This window comes from Uranotaenia lowii, chromosome 1 (assembly GCF_029784155.1).
Source record: "Uranotaenia lowii strain MFRU-FL chromosome 1, ASM2978415v1, whole genome shotgun sequence".
NCBI lineage: Eukaryota > Metazoa > Arthropoda > Insecta > Diptera > Culicidae > Uranotaenia > Uranotaenia lowii.
This window is the reverse complement of record NC_073691.1, coordinates 47,419,133-47,429,296: the sequence shown is the minus strand read 5'-3', so window position 1 is coordinate 47,429,296 and position 10,164 is coordinate 47,419,133. Positions and strand designations below refer to the sequence as shown.

The 10,164-nt window shown below is 35.4% G+C and overlaps 1 protein-coding gene across 2 annotated transcripts in view; it reads left to right on the top strand.

Moving 5' to 3' along the window:
• Positions 1–8,105: 8,105 nt before the first annotated feature.
• Positions 8,106–10,164, top strand: part of LOC129739170 (lysoplasmalogenase-like protein TMEM86A) — a 28,244-nt gene continuing 26,185 nt past the window's right edge. Inside the window, exons 1-2 of one of the 2 annotated variants that reach the window (XM_055730584.1) lie at positions 8,106–8,400; positions 8,468–8,606. The gene's annotated coding sequence lies outside the window, so the exon portion shown is untranslated. Of the gene's footprint in view, positions 8,607–10,164 lie in introns of both variants that reach the window. The other variant, XM_055730583.1, reaches the window with a different exon arrangement.

Here is a 10,164-nt window from a genome sequence, read left to right as displayed (position 1 = left end):
TTCATTCACCCCTGAAGCCACTGAACTTATTTTTATTGGCGTTTATCCAATGTCTCTGTCAAAACGAAATAGCGAAATTGGAATTTTCGTCCTTTTTTTTTGTTTGGGCTCTGTTTGCTCCAGTATGAATAGTGAAAAGGACTATATGCCCAATGATCAAATCAAAATTCTAATATATTTATAGTATCAAAATTATTGTTGAATACCCAAAAATCAATCATACAATTGTAGTTGAATCTACCATATTTACAGTTGAATCAATAATACCATTACAGTTTAATCTATTATACTCATAGTTGATTACGTATACTCAGAAATGAAAAAAATATAAAAATATTATTTTTCATGCTTTTTCAAGCTTCACCGTGCCCACTCACAGAGTTATTTCTCACCGTGTAATAATTGAAATATTTCTCGTCGAGAAATATCCCGGTTATTAAAATTTTGAGAAATATCTACGGCAGTGACATCTGATGGTGGAAATCGGAATGAAACCAAACGCTTAAAGCAGAAATAAACAGATACTAATATTAAAAGAAACAAACGAAAATCGTTTGATTTTCGTACAAAGTCTATGGTCAATGTGCATTATTGACCGTAGCATACCAAACAGGCATATTTTTCCTGTTTATCATGACTTGCTGCTGATTCCATGCTTTTAAAATAATATTTAAAAACATTTCCACAAAGGATGGAACTAACATGCAGTTAAGTTGAAAACCGTGTAGCAACTGACAAATCTAGCACGTACTCACAAACTGGTTAGCAGAGACGCAAACGACAAAAGACAAAGCGTTTGATTTGGAAAGAAATATCTCGCGGTTATTAAATTTTATGCATTGGATCGTTTCTTGGCTAGAAATGATCGTGAGTCATTATTTTTTTAGTGATTTCAGTTTATAATCGTCAGAGAAATAACCGAATAACTGAAACTAATATTTTTTATATTATTTTCATTTCTGAGTGTATGGTTAATCAGTAGTTTGAGGTTGAGTCTATTATATTTATAGTTGAATGCGAAAAAAAACTACACTTTGATTATTGGGATAACTAGCTGAAATAGTTGGAACAACAGTCGTCTTTTCTCATTCATTAATCAAATTAACCCAATTTTCTTACTAATATAAAATACATTTTTATCAATCGTTTGCAGTGAATAATCCAATTTTGTTTATATTGCTTCATACGACCTAATCAAAATAAACTCTAGATTTGATCTATGTATTCCAGTTCGATCATTCCAGTTTCGAGATATAAGGTGTGTTCAACGAAACCCAATCGAAATCAATTGAAATGGATTGACAGTTGATCAGCTGTTTTTCCAATTGACTTCGATCGATTTCTATTTGGCTGTTGATTGAACAGTCATTCACAAATACTTACGCACAGGCGCAGTGTTTTTAAATGTAATTTTGTTTGCCAGCTTCGTTCAGAATTCGTAAGGCGGTTTACTCAAGGCAAATTGTAATAAATCCATCATTTTGACCATTTCAATGGCAATTCTTTCCCGTACTCAAGTTGTCCGAAAAATTTTAGTTCAGGAAGTTTGTTGTTCGACTCGAACTAAATTAGAATACTAAAAAGAAATTGTGTTTAAAATTAAGAGCAATTTTAAGGGACAAGGAAGGCACAAAAGCGAAAAATTTTTGCTATAGGAAAATAATTATTATTGTTAAAACATGTAATCATGATATTATGAAATAAAAAACAGTGGATCAGTTTTATATTTTATTTGACATTTTAATTTAATTTAATTTTCCCATTTCCTTCGGTGGGTCATCATAATTCTTGTGCAACTGTAGTTAGTGCACCGACTGACACCGACACCAACGCAGCAACACCAAAACAGCATCGACCTATACCACCAGCACCGCACCACCAAAACAACATGAACTCTAATGACACCACTTTCATTTTCATAACATTTGCGCTTATTCATGAGCAGCTGCAGCAACTGATCCGATTGACACCCATCACAACACTATAACTCAGCGCCACCGGCACAGCTCCACCGGCACAGCACCACTGGCACAGCACAACCGACGCTCCACCGGTTGACTACACTTTCATTTGCACTGCAGTTAGTCAAAAACAAACCCAAACAGCTGTTTTTGACAGTTATCAACTGCATGTGTGTTGGTGTAATAGAAATCGATCGAAACCAAGCCTGCCTCCGAGCTTGATCGTTTTCGATTGGTTTCGATCGATTTCGATTGGCTTCATTGAACGTCAATTGGATTAGATTCGATCAAAACATTGGCTGAGTGAACAACCATTTACCAATCGAAATCGATTGAAACCGATTTCAATTGGCTGTTGAACGGGCTTATAGCTGAGGAATCAAGTATCCCCAGGGATCAAGTATCCTAATTCTCCCCTACATATGAACAGTTTTATTAAATTCATAGATGTGATGAAAACTAATATCCTTGAGTACAATTTATCGTTTCTTGTGATGTTTCAGTTTTGCCGAACATCGGATTAAATTTGTACGTAATTTTCCCCTGTTTTGGGTTCTTGAAACCCACAGTTGAAAATTCGCGTATTGACGATCGCAGGTAGAATTAACAATCGCTAGTGTACAGTGTAGCTATGTAAGGACCTTACTGAGATAGCAAATTAACTATAAGGGGCCGTTCAAATATTACGTAACGCAATTTTTAATCATTCTCAACCCCCTCACCCCCCTACGTAGCACATTCTTCTCAGATTTTCTATCATAATTCCACAAAGCGTAACAAACTCTTACACCCCCTCCCCCTAAACGCGTTACGTAATATTTGAATGGCCCCTAACTCTATTCCACCACTGAAACGCGCGTTTTTAATAAGTTATGGGCCCAGATACTTCTGGAAAATTGGAAAACGACTTAGTGAGAGGAGTACTCTCAATACTTGCGGTAAGCAAGTTTTTCAGCGACCAGCGCAGAAGTATCAACCAGGTCGGCCAGCCACTAGCCACAGCACCACCAGTGGGACCTTCCAAGAGCCAGAGGACCATCGCAGGGGCGATCCAACAACCGTCGAGGTCAGCCAGCGAGATGTCCCAGGCCAGTCAGGAGGTCCCACCAGAGGTTGAGCCCGGGGAGGCTCGTGGACCGAGAGGGTTACTCTGTACGCCGTCACGAGCCACGATGCGGTTAGCAAGCGTGAGCTCACGACCGACGTCCGACAAGAGGAGTCGTCTGGATCCGCAACCGGGCTGCGCAGAAGTGGACAGGTCCAGCTGGAGCAACACCTCGGATTGATTGGGTGGTGCTGATAGCCGAAAGGGTTACTCTCGTGCTTTGGTTGTGCATTATGGTAAGCAGTTATGAGCTGAACCAAGCGTAGAGGACAACCACCGCAGAGGATCGTCATAGCAATGACCACGAGATGCTCCAGGTCAGCCAAAAGGTGCTACTGGAGCTCAAGGCCGGGATGTCGGGTTCCAAGAGGGTTACTCTCGATGCCGACACGAGCGTTTTCGTCTGCCGGGAGGAGGACTCTCGGGATCTGCAACCGGGATTGGTCAGGTACGAAAGCTCCAGATAGAGGATTAGCCCGTATCGGATATTGGAAGAAGCTGTTTGTCGAGAGGGTTACTTTTGTTATCTGGAGCTGCGTTGCGTCCAAGTACGTCCAAGTCTACAGTACGATTTTTCTGTGGACTTGTAGGAGATGTTTTGGGCGATAGTTAGTTGTCAGTAACTTCATCTACGCATCAGAGAAAGATCTGACTCATGCTGCTGAACGTTGATCTCCTACTTTTTGAAGCGCTGGAAGCGTTGAAGCAGCGGAACAAAACCCCATGAAGCTGAAAGCCGAGAAGATTATTCTCGTGCTCTGGAGCTGCGTTGTAAATAGATAGCATGCGCAAACTTGTCTTCGATGTTTGGAAGCTGTTCCAAGTGCTGCAGAGGAGGTAATTCAGGCTACGGTTAGTTGACAGTTAGTTAGCTTACCAGAAAGAAATCAGCCACCGGAATCAACGAATCATCGATTCTGTTGCCAGTCAGCGTATGGCGCGAGTGACTACGAGATAAGCGATGACGAAGACTACGACTTCTGCCGGGGATCAAGATTGGAAGGAGAGGCTCACTAAAAAAAAGTTTATCTTGTGATATTCAGTTACGCTGCGGTTAGCGTATGTCTGTTGATTTCCGATGGCTGGAAGTAGTTGGTGTTGGTGTTGCGCATTCAAAATTTTCGGCGGGAGGAAATTCTAGAGAAATTTATTTGGATATAATCTGGACAGACAGGCATTAGTGCGCCGACAGAAGAAAACGTGATAGGTGTTGAAATTTTAGGCTATAGGGTATGTTGATGAAAAGCTCCCATGAATTGAACCGAATCCCATGAACTAACACCGTTACACGACAATTTAAAGTAAAAGCAGGATTAAGCCCTTGATTTTTTTTTTTCATATGCTGTTCCAGAGAACACATAATATTTTAAACATGCAAAGAAACTGTGAACAGTGCATTATGTTGCCTTCAGATAACCATTATGACGGATACCTTCAAACTATAATTTTTTATTCATCACGTGCAAACATTGCGAAAGAAAAAATCAATCACTTGGTATGAACTTCATCAAAAACTGAATAAATATTTTCTTCCTAACTATTCGGAAGTAACATTCAGACTTCAGACAAAGAATAAAATAAAAAATTACAACAGAATTTAATCCATATTCCATGGAGATACATACAATTAAACAGTGAAATTAAAAACCTAAATCAGATCTTATTCAGCCCCAGGTATTTTACTCTATTCAAAATCAAATTATGATAATAGATTTAGGATATTTAGAAGTAACAATCTATACTAAAAACTAACGCCAAAACCTCAAACACCCATCAAAAGTTTAAAATTCTGCTAAATTTTCTCACTTGATCATAGAAATTCAGTTCTGGTAATAAAATTTTGAATTTAATTCAATCCATTTCGGAGGTGCTGATTCCATAATTCCCATAACCAAAAGTGTATCTCTATTTTCGTATTTCGCATTCTGTATACAGTTCAGGATTCTTCATTTTCAGTTGGAATAATCATAACAAATTATAAATGAAAAGCTGCTTTGAAATCCTGGTTCAAATTTGGTTTTGCATTTCAAATCAAATTTGAATTATTTTCGAGATCATAAGCATTTTCAATATTTTGATAATAGTTTCCCGAGTAAGAAGAGAAAACTTGTTTTATATTCGAATTCGAAGTTCTTAAACAAAATTTTTACACAAAATTCAAACATTTTGGCAAATTTGAAAACTCTGATCCAGATTAATCATTTAAAATTCTTATTTTAATTCAGATTCACAATACAGATTAAAAATTAAAAATTCTAACAGTGAATTTAGATTAATCCTGAACTACAGATTTTAAATTAAAGATTCATGAATGAGGGCTTTCAAACTTGGTTCATAAAATTTTGATCTGGAATTAAGATTCGGAAATAGTATTTTTTGTACGTATCAGAAATCGTATAGCAATTCGGATACAGATTCAAAGCTCAATTTTTGAATTCAGGTTTAGTATGCAGATTCAAAATTCAGAAAATGATTTAGCGATAGAAATCGATTTCCAGATTTCAAATTTTTAACCAGTTTGTTCACACAATTCAGCTAAAGTCACAAGCAAAAAGATGAATTTGAATTAATTTTCTAAGTTTTGTTTTATGCAAAAAAAAACAAAATTTTTTTTCACAAAATCATCCACAGGATTTTCGTTATGGAATTGATCCTTTATGAAAAATATTCGCTGTTAAAGAAACATGTCAAACTGGCACAATATTATATATTTTCTCGTTGTATTGTTTAAAAATAAATTATTAATATTGCAGTTTTTTTAAACCAAATTTCAAACAAAATCATTGATTTGGTTTAAGTTTGCATAATGCAAGTTTGATCCAAAATTTTACTTGCATTGTGTTTTGTTTTTTGAAAATTTGAATTATTTTCGTCAAAGGTTAAAATTTTTGAATTTACAAAAGGGTATGGAGGATTTGAGTATGGAATAAGTTATTTTTAAGAAATAGAAGATTTTCCTTAAAAAGCTTATTTTATGCTCAAATCAACTATTTAAGTTAGATCTACCAGACTGCTAAACTAATTCAAAGATCTTAACCATCGATGAAAGCGAATTTAGCTCACCTTTTAGGTTTAGGATAAATTTTCAAAAGTTACAATATAATACAAAAACTTTTAATGTTAACATACTTGGAAATGAATAATGATATAGTAACAAACATAATTCATTTAATTTTTTTTTTGATTCGTTCATTGTTGGGCGAAAAATCAAGGTTAAAAATCTGGCACCAAATCCCCGCGAATTTCAATAATAACCGAAAAACTAATATTATTTTTTTATTATTCATACTAATAATCATACTTATAAAGAGAGCATTCCAGATTGCCTGGTTTTATTAATTCTATTCCAAACAGAGCCCCTTTCTTACAATTTAAAAGGTTTTCAAATGTTTTTGTTTATTTTCTTTACTTTTCTTAACTATTAATTTCTGTATTTGTTTAGTTATTACAAATCTTAGAAAAAGTTTATCTATCCCCCGTACAAGCCTTTACATTTCTTTAATGTGGAGAAAATACTTCTTTATCAGATCAAAATACTTGATTCGCTGGAAACTTCTTCCCCGGATTTATTCCGACATGCCCAGGTTTTCAAATTAAAGTGGGCTAAATTAAGCTTAATTCTTCTGTGCTTGTTTTAACCAAATTGTTTTTTAGAGTTCGAAAAAAATTGAACGCTGCTGACTTGTTTTGATAAAATAGAATGAAAATTTAAGGTGGTTTTAGTCACTTTTTTATATTTTTTTTTTCGAATAATCTACGAATAGATTTGTCCGGATTTTATGTTGAAAATTTCGAAATCAAATGCCCAGATATTGGCAAGTATTCTTAAAATTTGTACTAGTTTGTTTAGCCAAGAAATTGCAAGAAAATTGCTGCAATGCTTACTCTAGGGGCGTCCCTCACTTATATTAGAGTAGAAATATTCGAGATATTATTTCAAAGGGGCCCCTTACCTATTATATTAAACATTTTAATGCCGATTCATTTTCTTTCCTAGTTTTCTAGAACTTACAGCAGTATAATTAAAGTAATGTTTAAATTCAAATTTTTCTCGGGGGCCCCCGACTCGAGGCAATTGACTGATATTTTGCCTCATTGAAATGCATTTAATTGCATGTAATTTATTTTATCATTAACAAAATTATGAATAAAATGATCGATATTTTCATGAAATTATTTCAACTTTAAAAGAAATCCGAAAGTTGGATTCAAATGAGACTAAATGGCGAAAGGTTTAAAAAAACCTCTAATATTGATTATTTACGACCCACGAGAACTTTCAAGAGTGGCTCCAGAGAGCGTAGTTGAATTCTAAATCCTTATATGTTAAGATTCCAGAACAGACATTGAAGTTACTTCGACAAAATAACAAAGAATGCAGTACTTGTCGAGCTCAGGAATAAAATCAGTAAGGTCAAATGTGAGTATGCGCAGTACGGATATAAGATTCAGGATATTGGATTTCTTTATTACTTACTATATTTATGCATTTATTACTACTCCTAAACTTTTTCTGTTTTTTTCTAGTTGATTATCTAGTTAGAAAAAAGTATTTATTTTTGGAAAAAAGTTTTAAATTTATTTACAATTCTCTACCACAAAAACCAAAACACTCGACAGCGCAGGTCCTTTTTCCAACAACAACAACAACAACACCAACACACCAGTTAATTTACAACTACTGTAACGAGAAGTAGGTTAGAACCTACACTTGAGAAAAAACCGAGTGAAATGGAAAATAAATCAGCTGTACCTATATCCAGCTTGTTGTCGTCAACTTTCCCCAAACCATTCCAGTCACAGTCCTTTGTTGTTTACATTCGCGAAAAAAGGTTCTGACTGACACAATTTTTCCACCCTCTTTGGATAAGTGCAATGCAAGTGTGTCGCTATGTAGCTCTCTGGAGCAAGAAGTATCTACACAGAGACAAACGGCAACGATTCCACCCACGCTACCCAGCAATAATAACAACAAATAATGATACCACTACTAGCTAGTAATTGCTTGCACCAGGTCAGATTGGGGTGGATTGGGGGTTTCAGCTGGAAATCTGTGGTGAAGCCATATGCAGCTAGCTAGACGTTCGAGATAGAAAACGAAAAATCAGTCGGATTTTTCGTTGTCTGATTTTTCATTTTCCGTAGAATCGAAGCTCTGCTGTGGTCCGATTTAGTGTAAGATCAACCGAAACGGAAGTAATCAATTCGAAAATTGTTTAGAACAATTTAAACAGAAGTGTCTCGCAAAAAATGAATCATCCAATTAGTGAAAAAGTGATTGAAAATTTTGAATGGCCATGTAATCGTGAAGGGAATCCATGAATTCGTTTACCAGTTAATCAATTCTAATTGAAAAAAATCTTATCGTCAGTGATAAACCGAAAATAATTCCCCATTCCAGTTGGAAACAGTTTAGTGACCGGTTCAGTCCAGTAGATAATCCAGCTTATCCAAAACAACTTTTTCGGATGGCCCCAAATCCTTCGCACCAACTTATCAACAGCGACACCAATGATGGATCAACTGAATGGAAGTGTTGGGTATGTGAACCTAGAAAATACAATACAATTCCAAAACATCATGGTGCGATGCACCGGAATAACGGGGCGAAGTCCGCCTCCGATCCGACATAATTTCGGTCATCGTAATCGATATTTATGGTTTTCCGGCGCTACCAATTCTGGTGGTGGTGGGGGCTTGACGACAATCCTAGGCTATGGTCGCGTACGACACGACGGATATCGAACAAGAATAATCATCCCCACCGACTTTCTCATTTTTATATATTTAACGCTTCTTGATCAGATTTAATTGAGGAAGAGTATTGGAACTTGGTCAAAGTACTCATACATGTTCTTTTTTTGGATTATTCCCCAGGATAATGTTTTCTACTGTAGACTGTTGTTAAGTTTACTTCCTACTCTATTCAATTGATATTTATACACAAAAGTACAAAAAAATGAATTAATAAATTCGTAGAAAATGTACATTGAAAAGTTATTAACATTCCATTTATTCATTCCTCAGATAATTTGTTTAGCATCACATTGAAAATGATTTAAAAACATCGAATGAGTTAATATTTATTATTTTTAACATTACTGGAGCACGTTTATGAGTTGTTGATGCCAAAATCTCTTTTTCGGATTTTTGACCCTATAACATCACCCCCAATAATCGAGAAAATCGAATTTTCAATTTCGATACCAAATGAATTAAAAAAAGGAGAAAATGTCGAGATCTGGTTGTCGTGATTTCACGATTCTTACGAGTCTCAATTCAGAGATTTACTCAGACACTTCTGAGTGCCATATCAATTTATTTTACTGTATATATCTTCAGTGTTGCCGAATACAACTACACAGCAAGAAAAAATCGTGTAAATTTAGATCGAAAACGATGCACGAAAACGGAACATCAATTTTGGTATAAAATTATACCACGGTGTATTTTTCTCAACAATGTAATTTTTGAAGCGTGTAAATTTAGATCGAAAACAATGCACGAAAACGGATGACATAAACCGTCGTGTAAAAATACACAATGATGTAAATTTCAAAACATATTAGCGTTAATATTACAAATCTTTTTTAAATAAACAGATTTTGGGAGTTGTTTATGAATAAATACGCCACATGTGTCATTTTATTTAACATATATTGCCGATACACTGCAAACTCAAAAAATGCACACCATCACTGGCAGCTGAAATTGTGGTTGTGTCCGATGATCCCCAGCACGGCGATGTTTTGCCGATCAGCGTCAGGCAGCATTCTTGAATCCTTCCGGAACAGCATAGTAATCGGAATCCCCTAAACATTAGAAACATTCAACATTGATTCGGCTTTTGATCCATTTATAAAACAGCAATTCCTGCAATCGAAAGAGAATTTGAAGTTCCATTTTTTTTCATTTCGTCTATAACTATAATCTACCATTTTTTAATTCGATTCTGAAAGAATTTGGTTCGGTTTTAATACTAAATTAACTGCGGAAGCGAATTTTTTTCTTTTCGCACAATAAACCACCATCTCGGATAAAAACAGAACAATTTATGCCGCGAAAAAAAGGAAAACAATGGATCTGTCGTGTTTTACA